The sequence below is a fragment of the Castor canadensis genome, chromosome 8, assembly GCF_047511655.1.
Source record: "Castor canadensis chromosome 8, mCasCan1.hap1v2, whole genome shotgun sequence".
Taxonomy (NCBI): Eukaryota; Metazoa; Chordata; class Mammalia; order Rodentia; family Castoridae; genus Castor; species Castor canadensis.
The window spans coordinates 44,654,352-44,662,784 of record NC_133393.1 but is presented as its reverse complement, the minus strand read 5'-3'; the positions used below and the strand labels follow the sequence as shown (position 1 = coordinate 44,662,784).

The 8,433-nt window shown below is 36.8% G+C and overlaps 1 non-coding gene across 1 annotated transcript; it reads right to left on the bottom strand.

The window, feature by feature from the left end:
• Positions 1-6,048: 6,048 nt before the first annotated feature.
• Positions 6,049-6,211, bottom strand: LOC141425962 (U1 spliceosomal RNA). Its single transcript, XR_012451088.1, has one exon. It is a non-coding gene; the product is annotated as a U1 spliceosomal RNA (small nuclear RNA).
• Between the last annotated feature and the right edge of the window lie 2,222 nt (positions 6,212-8,433).

Here is an 8,433-nt window from a genome sequence, read left to right as displayed (position 1 = left end):
GGAAATTTTGTCTGTTCAAAATACAATTGGGTCCATGAAAAAACTGACATAGCTGATCAATGCCTTTTCAACACCTTTCCTGAGGACAACACCTTTTTTTTTTAACAAGGTGCCATTATTCTGTACATCTACAAATGCAAACCACTGACATGCCTTGATATGCTGTATGAATGTCACTTTGATCCTCTGCAAAGTGTTAGAGTAACCAGAAAGCAAAAGGAAAAGTGAGCAGAGGGAAGCCCTCAGGAGCAGTGTTTCATAAATCAGAATTCCCATGCAATTTATAGATGAACTCACTGGATACCATGTTAGAATATGAATACATAGCAATAGAATTGCAGGTAACTTATAACTTTTATATCTAAAATGTGGCACACAAATCATTCACCTAAGTGTGCCATGTTGTCATCTCCTGCCTACTTGGAAATATTAAGGCAGATACTCCCTTCATTGAATCTCCCTCTCTCATGTGTTACATGTTATTTTTGCAGTTGTATTTCAGCCCATAAGATGAGCACAATGAAGTATAGTAATACATCAAAAATAAGTTTTACAGCTTCCAAAGAATCTTAGGGTCACCAAGAAGCAGTTACTGGCACTTGACCTCAGCCAATTCTACAACTGACATGTCTAGCCTTCATTAAATGCGAGAGTGGATTAGTGGGTTTTCCGTTTGTTTGCTACCAACCATGGTAACTTTTTGAAATGTATGAAATTGATATCAGCATAAATTTAAATCTTAAAAACTAATTTAATCTCTGTTAAGGTTACTCAACTTTTTGTTTCTCTTCTTTTTTATAAAAAGCATATTATGAAGTGAATGAGAATTAGCATATCCAGTTATAATAATAATTACTTTTACTCATACAGAATAGACTACTTGGCACATACAACATTAAGTACATAATCTCTCCCATCTCCAGAACATCCTTATGAGATAATTTTAACTTATCCCACTTTATAGTTGTGAGCACCAAGACTTAGAGTAGGTAAGCTACTTGTCTCAGAACTGAAGGAAGTGAAGACAGAATTATCCACAATTATAGAATCCCACCCAGCAAACCCGCACTTCCTTGGCCCGTGTTTATAAATTAAGAAAGTCAACCATCAACTTGCATATCCAACACACCACACAAACAAATAATGCCTGAGACCCTAGACCCTGGCTTTAAAAAATATGGCTTCACCACTTACTAGCTTTGCAACTTTGAAACCAGTTCTCAAATCTATCTGTACCTTAGTTTTCTTATTTGTAAAATGAGATAATATTAGTGCCAACCTGAAATAACTATTGAGTATTAAATTAGCTAGCATATGTAAAACACCTTGAACAGAAACAGCACCTAGTGGGTGCTGCATTAGACATTTATTTTTTACTTCATGTACGGAAGCTATCTTAGCCCATGTGTGCTTCTATAACAAAATGCTACAGACTGGACCATCTACAAATAACAGAAACTTATTTCTCTGACTTTCAGAGGCTGGAAAAGTCCAAAAGCAAACCCCTGCCTTTGGTGTCTGGTGTTTGGTGTTTGGAACTAGTTCCAGTTCCAAGATGGCACCTTGTTGCTACATCCTTGGAAGGGGGGACAAATACTACGTCCTCACATGAGAGAAGGAACAGAAAAGAGCAAACCCAATTCTCCAAGCCCTTTTATGGGGGCCCTAATCCAATCCAGGAAGGCTCCACGATCTGACTTAATCATGCCCTGAAGGCTCCACCTCTTGAAACTATCATGTGGCTATTAAATTTCAACATGTGAATTTTGAGGGACATACTTAGACCACAGCAGAAGCCTACTCCACTCTCAGAGAAAAGGCTAATATATTCAAGTAAAATCATATTGTCTATAACTAGTTAGGCTCAAGGTACTATTTTTTCAATTGAAATCTGACACAGGTTTTAGAAGAATTAGAAAAAAAAAAAAATCCAGGAATGTCCTAGGAGCAGTTGTAATGAGAATCTTTGAATTCTGGGGCAGGTGTTCTCATCCTTTTGAGGGTGAAAGTTGCTTTAAGGATCAGATGGAAGTTGCTATAGAACTTCTTAGAAAAATTCGAGGTAAGCTTTTGCATATAATTTCAGGTGTTCTGAGATTTATAAAGCTCATAGATCCTCCAAAACAATACTGGCCTCAGAGGGATATGGTTGAGACAGGAACCTCATATTCCAATTGTGCCCTTTATAACTAGTGGGATTATCTTGAAAATAACTCAGCATCTCTAAGTTAAATATTCTTATTACCAATTTAAAATAAGAAGATTGGAGCAGATGATTTCTAAAACTGCTTTTACTTCTAATTTTATAATTCTGATTTCTGAATGATGTAACTAGTTCTGTTAACCAACAAGTTTTAGTAATTTATTATTCTTCTCTCTAGGTTCCTTAATTAATATTGATCTTGCTCTAGCTAGTGCTGCCAATTCCAAAGAAAATGGGAAATTACCTTAATCTTTATGGATAACTTCTAGATTTTGAATTTATAATTTATTGCCCAATTTCATCCAAGTTTATGTAGATAAAATTTACATGTTTATGTACTCTATTAATTTCTTTTACATTAATGGACACACTATGATTTGAGCTGCCTACAAATAAAGAACATGGATAGTAACCGAATTCTTCCTCAGAATCCCTGTCACTTTAGGGTACATCGTTAGTCCCAAGCTCATTGACTTGGTAGACAAAAGAAAAGGAAAGAAGAGAAACTGTACACTATTTCACCAGCCCAGGACTCAACTGCTAATACATCACAGAGGAGCCTTAAGAATCACCAAGCTTTCTAAAGACAAAAGGATGGTACTCTGATAAAATAATACTATTCATATTTTTATATTTCTGTGCATCTGCAAAGCCTTGTGAAGTATATTATCTTGCTGTCACAGTCATCTGTTTTACTTTTCCTTTTGTTTTCACAGAACCAAATTTGCAGAAACATTTCCATGATAGGACAGAAAGTTCCCATATGAAGTAGTTTGCCCAACCCCTCTCTTCAGGTCTCATATTAAAAAAAAAAAAAACATGGTACATTTTCAATAATAAGGAAGTATCATTGGTATAATGTTATTAACTGAAATACACACTTCCCTCAGATTTCAACAGTTGTGTCACTAACGTCCTTTCCTGGCTGTTCGATTCAGTTTAGGATACCACATTTATTTGTCATGTGCGTTTGATGTCCTCTGGTCTCTGATAGTTTCTCAATCTTCCTAGCTTTGCATGACTTGAGTCCGGGCCAGGCATTTCAGAGAATGTCCCTCAACTGTGTTTGTCTAAAGTTTGACCAGGGTTATGTATTGGGGAGGAAGAATAACACAGAGCTGAAGTGTCTATTTCATTACATCTATCAGAGGTACATCAATATCACTTATCACCAGAGATGTTTACTTTGATCACTTAGTTAAAGTAATATTTTCAGTTTTCTGCATTTTAAACTTGTAATGTTTCTCTTTCCTTACTCTATTCATTGGAAGAAGGTCACTAAGTCCAGCCATCATTTAAAAGAATTAAGTTTCAACTTCTGGAGGTGGGGTGGGGGGTGAGGGGAAGAGAGGAGTAGATGTATCTACATATATTATTTGAACAACTTCTGTGGAGCCATCTTTTAAAGCACATATTACTGTGTCCATGTATAGAAATGAAGACTGAGATGCATACTGACCAAACCTCACAGCTGAGTCACAGCAGAGTTAGTTTGACAAACCAGCTCTTCTACTTCAAAATCCATTCATTTGTTTTTCTATGACATCATGCCACCTATTCGAGCAGGTGTTCCGTGTTTTAGGGGGAATCCAACAATACATACTTCAATTTTCACTTTTGCTGGGAAACTAAAATATCTTTTAGCTGATGTCATTTGAATGCAGCCAAAAGGGTCAGCATGGTTTCCAAAATCTACTTTAAGACACTTCCTATATGATATGAGGGACTCTGGCTCCCTCAACATCCTCTCTATCTTCAGTCTGTGCACATTTCAGCCTCTGATATCCCCAAACAGATAAGAATAACCAATTAAAGCGTACTTTTCTATAATATTAATAAAACAGCAAAATTAACCATTTTAGACCTTGCTTTAGAAAGACAAAAATTTTGTTGTCCTCAAACTCAGTTGGTAACCTGCCACAATGCCTAGCCATCAACTGCACTTGCAGAGCTATGTGGAGTGATCTGAATTGTCTAAACAATCTAGGCAAATCAATGAAGTGAGCTTGTCACCTGCCCAATGTCAGCAGGTTCTCCTCATCACTGATTGCAGACACCAGGCTTGGGAGAAATGTAGACTGGTAATGACTTCCAGTCATGGCAAAGGGAGGCCAAATTGTAACAAGTGACACAAAGAGAAAGATTCTGTATCGCATTACTAATTCCCAAGAGCCAGCCCAGGTCACTGGACACCCCTCGTGTGAAGTTCAGGATTTATAGGCATTTTTTAAAGTTAGCATTTCTTCTGACACAATTACTTGTCTTATCAGTCAGTCAAATAATGTTTAATAAGCACTCCCCCGCTTATGGTGATCCACTAAACCTACAGGGGAGTTAATCCAGAATGACAGGGTCTCCGCCCACCAGGCATTCACAATCCAACCCAGAAAAACAACAGAGCCACACATAATGGGAAACATTCCATCTAAACATGAAAGCAAGGTTTTATTCTGTGGTGAAGGTGTTTAGGGGTTCTGGGGTTTGTTGTCTACTTTATAGTTGATGTGTGTATGTGTACATGTGTGTGTGAGAAAGAGAGAGAGAGAGACGCACACAGAGAAAGAGAGAGGCACAAGAGACAGTTGGGGAAAGAAAAGAATAGGAAGCAAGATTACAAGCTCTAAGAGTTTAGGTAACTGGAGGAGAAAAACACAGCTGGTTATCAATTAAAGATTTCAATATGAAGTTTAAAGAATTTTCCCCCAGGTGCTACTGTGCCTGACACAAGAAGTATGGAAGTTTTACAAAATGGAAGAATGAAATATTAACATCAACAAGGACTGAGCCCACGGGCATGTGCTCCCAGCCTCTCATCCCTAGGTATTTTCTGCACCCTGGCACCTGTCTGCCGGTGATGCTTAATATGCCTTAATATGTAGAGAAGGGATGATCACATGCCCCAAAGAGAAGCGATAGTCTGGATTTGGTGCTTTTGTTGGCAAAGCTGTCCTACTTGTTGGCCCCACCCATTCCTATTCCAATGGGAACTACCAGTTGTGGAGTCAGTAGACTCATCCATCTCTATGGGATATTTTCTATCTCAGCCTCAATTTTCTAATCTGTAAAAGTGTGGATCATAGACCATATCTATAGTGATGATTTTAAAAGTTAATTCATCTCTTTTAAGAAAAATTCATAAACTGTAAAACACTACTCACATATGAGGAAGCATTAAGCACTTTCATACATTACCTTGATATTATTTCCAATCGAATGGTGATCACTCTATTATCCTCTTTTCAGGGATTATGTCAAGTCTGTTCCATGTATTTAATTTTCACATGAATTCAAATACTTATTTTCAGAGATATTTAAAGTTGTCTTTACTAGAATAAAGACCAATCACATGTTATTAAATGTGTGGTAAATTATAAAAGGCCCAAGAGAAGCCAAACTGTCAATTGGAAAACACAAGCGTTTTTTTTTTTTAATCTGTTTTTTTTTCACTTATAATAAAATATACATAATATAAAACTTACAGTTTTGCCAGGTGTGGTAGTGCACACCTGTAATATCAGCACTTGGGAGGCAAAGGCAGGAATATCACATGTTCAAAACCAGCTGGCTGCATTGTGACATCCTGTCTCAACAAAAAATATTAATGAAAGAAAGAAAGGGAATGGAAGGGAAGGGAGGGAAGCAGAGAAAGAAAAAAGGAAACATTTTCAGCTGAACCATTTTAAGTGTATGATTCTGCATACATTGGTAGTGTGTGGCGACTTATACTGCCCATCTTGAGAACTTTTTCATCTTCCTCAACTGAAACTTTACACCCATTAAACATCAACCACCTCCCTGCTCAATCCCTGGCAGCTAACATTTTACTTTCATTTCTTTGGTTTTTTTAGGGGAGAGTGTGAACACAGTCCCCCACTACCACAAATTATGCAGTCGAGTTTCCCACATTTGGGGAAATGGCAGGGGTCAGCACATCCAAGTGCAATGGATAACACTCACCCTGGGAAAACCACCTTCGTGATGATGGTATCTCCCCTGCCAGGTAACTGTACATTGTACTTTCTGACTCTACAAACTTAGTTGCTCTGAGAAGTCAGTGAAAATATAGTATGTACATCTGGGAATAAAACATACACAGCTTCTTTTGTGCTGCACTGGGAGAACCACCTCTGTTTCCTGTTTCCACTGATGTGTGGTGGTGAACAAGAAACTGTCACTGGTTTTCAAAGGCTTAGTTGACTGTCTTGAGAATATTAAAAAAAAAAAAAAACTGCTGTACTGGTTTTAAGAGAAAAAAAGAGGATCCTTTCTATACTCAGAATCAAGACATCCAGTTGGAAAAAAAAGGAATTTTGAATTTTATGAAAATAAAACATTATCAGTAGGTACTGAGCATTTAAAGACAGTAGAAGAGAAATTAGAACTTGTCGTGACAGATGGTGCAGTCTATATACAGAATTTCAGAACACCTGAAAAGGGATCACCTATGTACTTTCCAATCATTCAGTCTGCAAATGTGGGAAGGATTCCTGTTTAGAGATGCATGCAACATTATTCACTATCCCTGACTGGGTCATTTTCTCTTTCACACAAAGTTTACCCCCTCCCCTTCTCTCTCACTTTTGTTTATTTTATTACTAATACATTTCAGGTAAGTATGCTTTCTTCTTATGGTTTGCATTTTATACTTTTTTCTAATTTATCTACATATAAATAAATTGCTTTTGTAATGAAAATTCAAAACTAATACTAAATTAATCATTTTAAAATATAAATGTTTGATGTTCCCATACACTAGCTCTGCTTATTTGGAAATGCTTTTATGACATGTTTTGAACATGAATTTTGGACAGAAATGAATGTTTCCAGTTAGATGCTCTCAGTGCTGTCTGCCCTGTGCAGAGAGGAGAGGAGGAACACAACTGACAGACCCGTGAGTGTTTCAAGACTTTATCGCTAGCACCGCAAGGAAAAATGCTAATCTAAATAACAATTTAAACTTTAAAAGGAAAAAATTTAGTATTCTTCATCCTGTTTACGTGCTATATGAATATTTAGGTAATGCAATTTGAGTATTTATTAAGTTAAATATGGATGAGAAAGAAAGAGTAAGTTCACTGAAAGCTTAGATGTACCCATTTCCAATAAAGGCAAATCCCTCAGAAAAAGTCATAAAGACTTAAAAAGAATATCGAAAAAATAGAAAAATAAGTCCTAATACTCCTTCTCCACTTCAAAGAAAAAAGCTAGAAATCATAAATGAAGCATTAAGTGTATGATTTATGCCAAAAAAAAAAAAGATTGAGAAAAAGAGAGAAGGAACTCTAACCATGTCCAACAAAAAAGACTGTCTTTCCTGTATCTGCTGACTCACTAAAAGGAACACACTAAGATGCTGTATTCCCCCACCTCGAGGGGGGGAATAGCATGTATGTATAAGCACAGCAAAGTGGTTTGAATAAATAATCACAAACACTGATTAAAAATTTTCCTTCTTCTCCCCCTCCTCTTCTTTCCTCTGTCATAAATGATCCAAAGAAAGTTGAAAGACTGTACCACTTAAGTAAATTTTACCTGTCAGGTATGACCACAGAAATAGACTTGAGCATCACTGATTTAGAAAACAACTGATGGAAGAGGAGGTCAAGGGAATATAATAGAGGGGTGAACTCGTTCAATGCACACCATCCGCAAACATGAATTATCACAGTGAACCCCCCGTATTATTAACGTATGCTAATAAAAAACTTCTAACCAAATCTTTGCATCCAATGGTTTACTGGAAATTAAAACCAATCAGTGTAGAACTGCTGATTTTCTGTTTTCTTATTCAAATAATTGCAATTTTTAAAAAGTTTCCAAAAAAAAAATATGAATAGGGTAGGAGGGCACAGAGGGGAAGAAAAATATTTGAACAAGCAGATGAGAAATCTCTATGGAAAGTGCTTTCACTTTTTGGGGCATTTTTCTTTGTTCTGTTTTGTCTTGTTTTCCTTAATAGAGCAGACCTTTTGTGTATCTCTCAGACAAATAGAGGACATTGGTGCAAAGTGCACAGGGCCTGTGATGCATTCACTCAGAGGGTACTTCCCATGTGTGCAAGTTAACTCTGTAAACAAAAGTGCTCAGCTTGTAGCAGAGAGCAGTTTGTGCAGTGCACAGATCTGGTTCAACAAATATTAAATAATAGCCTGTTGAAAAGAAAAAGACAAATATTGGGTGTGTATGACAAAGGGTCCATTCTGTGTTAACTTTAGCAGATAAAGGTATGT